Here is a 5,000-nt window from a genome sequence, read left to right as displayed (position 1 = left end):
ACCGGCCGCTACGGGCCTGGCACCCTCTACGGGCCGTGGCCTCATTCAAGTTGGACTTGGGCTCGGCGCGAGGCGTCGGGGTAGTGGACCCTCCCGAACACCACATGCCACGACAGGCGGCAGCCTGCGGGGTTCGGTGCTGGACTCTTCCCTGTTCGCTCGCCGCTACTGGGGGAATCCTTGTTAGTTTCTTTTCCTCCGCTTAGTAATATGCTTAAATTCAGCGGGTAGTCTCGCCTGCTCTGAGGTCGTTGTACGAGGTGTCGCACGCCACACCGCCAGCCGGCTGTGCACGCTACCGAGAAAGCACCGGTATGCGAACCGCCAGGCGACGGGCGCGCATCGCACGTTTAAGGAGACGCGGCCGGCCACACAGGCGACCACGACACTCCCAGGCGCCCGAAGCGGGACAAACGCCGCGCGCTTCAGTATACGTAGCCGACCCTCAGCCAGACGTGGCCCGGGAACGGAATCCATGGACCGCAATGTGCGTTCGAAACGTCGATGTTCATGTGTCCTGCAGTTCACATGTCGACGCGCAATTTGCTGCGTTCTTCATCGACCCACGAGCCGAGTGATCCACCGTCCTGGGTGATCTTTATCTTTTCAGTTCTCCACCGTCTCTTTCAAGACAGTTGCAGAGGCGGGACTGAGGCGTTTGACGGCCCCTGTTCCATTACTTTGTGTCCAACGGCCTGACGGCCGATGGGCGTCGTACGGCTCCACACCGGAGCGGACAGGCACTCGGGCGAAAGTCATTCAAAACCGGCGCCAGGCGCCAGGTGCCGCAGGCCAGCCGCTCCAGAGCTTCAGCGCTCGTACCACACAACAACACTTGCGCTAGTTTTGAGAGGCACGCGTGGTTCCGCACGCGGCGCACGGCTACTGCCGTACAGGTAGCGTGTTGCGCGACACGACACGCACATCGAAAGACATGCAGTCTAGTCGGTAATGATCCTTCCGCAGGTTCACCTACGGAAACCTTGTTACGACTTTTACTTCCTCTAAATGATCAAGTTTGGTCATCTTTCCGGTAGCATCGGCAACGACAGAGTCGATGCCGCGTACCAGTCCGAAGACCTCACTAAATCATTCAATCGGTAGTAGCGACGGGCGGTGTGTACAAAGGGCAGGGACGTAATCAACGCGAGCTTATGACTCGCGCTTACTGGGAATTCCTCGTTCATGGGGAACAATTGCAAGCCCCAATCCCTAGCACGAAGGAGGTTCAGCGGGTTACCCCGACCTTTCGGCCTAGGAAGACACGCTGATTCCTTCAGTGTAGCGCGCGTGCGGCCCAGAACATCTAAGGGCATCACAGACCTGTTATTGCTCAATCTCGTGCGGCTAGAAGCCGCCTGTCCCTCTAAGAAGAAAAGTAATCGCTGACAGCACGAAGGATGTCACGCGACTAGTTAGCAGGCTAGAGTCTCGTTCGTTATCGGAATTAACCAGACAAATCGCTCCACCAACTAAGAACGGCCATGCACCACCACCCACCGAATCAAGAAAGAGCTATCAATCTGTCAATCCTTCCGGTGTCCGGGCCTGGTGAGGTTTCCCGTGTTGAGTCAAATTAAGCCGCAGGCTCCACTCCTGGTGGTGCCCTTCCGTCAATTCCTTTAAGTTTCAGCTTTGCAACCATACTTCCCCCGGAACCCAAAAGCTTTGGTTTCCCGGAGGCTGCCCGCCGAGTCATCGGAGGAACTGCGGCGGATCGCTGGCTGGCATCGTTTATGGTTAGAACTAGGGCGGTATCTGATCGCCTTCGAACCTCTAACTTTCGTTCTTGATTAATGAAAACATACTTGGCAAATGCTTTCGCTTCTGTTCGTCTTGCGACGATCCAAGAATTTCACCTCTAACGTCGCAATACGAATGCCCCCGCCTGTCCCTATTAATCATTACCTCGGGTTCCGAAAACCAACAAAATAGAACCGAGGTCCTATTCCATTATTCCATGCACACAGTATTCAGGCGGGCTTGCCTGCTTTAAGCACTCTAATTTGTTCAAAGTAAACGTGCCGGCCCACCGAGACACTCAACTAAGAGCACCCTGGTAGGATTTCAACGGGGTCCGCCTCGGGACGCGCAAGCACGCCTTCGGCTCGCCCCACCGGCAGGACGTCCCACGATACATGCCAGTTAAACACCGACGGGCGGTGAACCAACAGCGTGGGACACAAATCCAACTACGAGCTTTTTAACCGCAACAACTTTAATATACGCTATTGGAGCTGGAATTACCGCGGCTGCTGGCACCAGACTTGCCCTCCAATAGATACTCGTTAAAGGATTTAAAGTGTACTCATTCCGATTACGGGGCCTCGGATGAGTCCCGTATCGTTATTTTTCGTCACTACCTCCCCGTGCCGGGAGTGGGTAATTTGCGCGCCTGCTGCCTTCCTTGGATGTGGTAGCCGTTTCTCAGGCTCCCTCTCCGGAATCGAACCCTGATTCCCCGTTACCCGTTACAACCATGGTAGGCGCAGAACCTACCATCGACAGTTGATAAGGCAGACATTTGAAAGATGCGTCGCCGGTACGAGGACCGTGCGATCAGCCCAAAGTTATTCAGAGTCACCAAGGCAAACGGACCAGACGAGCCAATCCGATTGGTTTTGATCTAATAAAAGCGTCCCTTCCATCTCTGGTCGGGACTCTGTTTGCATGTATTAGCTCTAGAATTACCACAGTTATCCAAGTAACGTGGGTACGATCTAAGGAACCATAACTGATTTAATGAGCCATTCGCGGTTTCACCTTAATGCGGCTTGTACTGAGACATGCATGGCTTAATCTTTGAGACAAGCATATGACTACTGGCAGGATCAACCAGGGAGCTGCGTCAACGAGAGCTGAGCAGCCGGCCGCCCGGGAGTGTGTCCCGAGGGCCCGCGCGAACACGCAAGCGTCCGCTCAATTATTCTGCAAACAGGAGGAGGCTGAGCTCCCCTGCACGATACACCTCGAAACCCTCTCAGGTCCCGGCGGCGCGCAGCGCCGTCCTAAGTACTTGGTCGGGTTCGAGAGAGGCGCAATCGCCCGGAGATGGGCGAGTAGACGCTTTCAGTGCGAACACCCGTGCTCCCAACTGAGCTTGCCGCTGCCGACAGAGGCCCGGGAGCGTGCTGTCGTGGCATTGCCGGCGGGAAACAACACGCGCCACCTACGGTGACCGGCAGCTCCAACGCCAGCGCCACAGAAGGGCAAAGCCCCACTTGGGTGCAGAAGCGAACTCTCCCAGCACAGCGCACGCGCCAACACGTCCGCAGAGCTGCGATACAAACCACCTGCGAGAACCGCTGGGGGCGACCGAGCAGCAGACGGCGTCGCGACGCCGAGTGCCGGGCGGCGGCGCATCCTCAACGCACACAGTCCGCAATCGGACCAGCACACTGCAGATGTCCACCGCGCTTCGCACCGGGCTCGGCAGAACCCACTTTGGCCGCCTGGCGCCGCGCGCAGGGTGCGCCGGCGCATAGCTGGGACGCCAGCCGGGCCCGTCGGCCGGCGCTCCTGCCACTGGGCGCCCCCCACCAGCCGGCTGTAGTGCGTGCGCTCACGCAGCGCGCGGCCAGCACGCCGGGCGGCCCCCCCTCACCGGCCGGGGACTGTCCCGCCAAGCCACAGCCTCGTATCGCTTCATACCCACATGGCCAACTCAGGTTCGGGGGCATGGCGGGTACCGCCGAAACAACCGGTTCATAGATGTACCGATCGTCGCTATCACCGATGCACCTGCAGCGCGAACAACCGCTCAACAACTGATTTCCAGTTCATTTGCGGATCTTTGGCAGCAAACGTATACGTCAATCTACATTTGCGAAATCTACGATTCTGGCATGCCTGCATGTTATGTGTCACGACACGCTACATCAGCCCACATACACACTGCGGCATGTACACGAGAGAACACGTGGAAGATGGTCCGCGCACGTGTGCAATGTCCCTTGCGCGGTCGACTGTCAACCGGCCTCTGTAGCATGTCGCAGATGTGGAACGCGGTCCACCGTGCTATCATGTTGTGTGGGGCAATACGATTAAATAGGAAAACCCTCGTCGCTACATCAACAGACGGCTCACGCTGATTCCCGGCAGAGGGAGGAGGGGGGGGGGGGGGGCCAACATGCAATACTTTCGTCCGTACCTACCTACCACATGTCTGTACGGCGTACAACAGTGCAATCTCGCTGTAATGGGGAGACGAGACAAGTAGCATCGTGCACAACATATGGCCCTTATGATTCGCCATTGTAGGGCGCAGCCGGTGTACGGTCAAGCATGTGCCACATTATGTCACTCAGTACGTAACGACGGATGATCAGTGTGGGTTACGCGTACATCAGCGGACAGTCCACACAGGCCGTACCACAACGTACACTGACTGCATCGACAACCGAATGCAACTGAACAGCTGCAAGGCTCATTTCACAAACAAACGCCTGACCGACCAGCTTGGAAGGGCAGGAGGGGAGGGCGATATTCGTTCTGTAGCGGTACACCCTTCCAGTGGTTAGCGGGACTGTGTAGAAAGTACGCAACACTCGAAAGACCTTTATGTGAGGGTACGCACCATGGCATCAAGAAATACACATGACACCAGAGGATCCAAGCAGTGAACTATGTTCAGAGGGTTGCTGTTAGGCAAAGCTACATTCCTGTGACGTTACATGTGACAGTTAAGGTGCAGTGTAAGTTAGGTTAAGGTGCAGCGTAAGTTAGGTTAAGGTGCAGCGTAAGTTAGGTTAAGGTGCAGCGTAAGTTAGGTTAAGGTGCAGCGTAAGTTAGGTTAAGGTGCAGCGTAACTTGGGTTAAGGTGCAGCGTAACTTGGGTTAAGGTGCAGCGTAACTTGGGTTAAGGTGCAGCGTAACTTGGGTTAAGGTGCAGCGTAACTTGGGTTAAGGTGCAGCGTAACTTGGGTTAAGGTGCAGCGTAACTTGGGTTAAGGTGCAGCGTAACTTGGGTTAAGGTGCAGCGTAACTTGGGTTAAGGTGCA

At 56.2% G+C, this 5,000-nt stretch overlaps 2 non-coding genes and 1 pseudogene across 2 annotated transcripts; all 3 read right to left on the bottom strand.

The window, feature by feature from the left end:
- LOC126328206 (large subunit ribosomal RNA) overlaps window positions 1-251 on the bottom strand; it is a pseudogene marked incomplete at its 3' end in the record, with an annotated part of 3,471 nt that extends 3,220 nt beyond the window's left edge.
- Window positions 252-439: 188 nt separating this feature from the next.
- Window positions 440-594, bottom strand: LOC126328208 (5.8S ribosomal RNA). Its single transcript, XR_007561744.1, has one exon. It is a non-coding gene; the product is annotated as a 5.8S ribosomal RNA (ribosomal RNA).
- Window positions 595-949: 355 nt separating this feature from the next.
- LOC126328202 (small subunit ribosomal RNA) lies at window positions 950-2,842 on the bottom strand. The gene has a single exon (XR_007561741.1). It is a non-coding gene; the product is annotated as a small subunit ribosomal RNA (ribosomal RNA).
- Window positions 2,843-5,000: the final 2,158 nt, after the last annotated feature.

The sequence above is a fragment of the Schistocerca gregaria genome, unplaced genomic scaffold, assembly GCF_023897955.1.
Source record: "Schistocerca gregaria isolate iqSchGreg1 unplaced genomic scaffold, iqSchGreg1.2 ptg001102l, whole genome shotgun sequence".
Classification (NCBI taxonomy): domain Eukaryota; kingdom Metazoa; phylum Arthropoda; class Insecta; order Orthoptera; family Acrididae; genus Schistocerca; species Schistocerca gregaria.
This window is presented reverse-complemented; position numbering and strand designations above follow the sequence as displayed.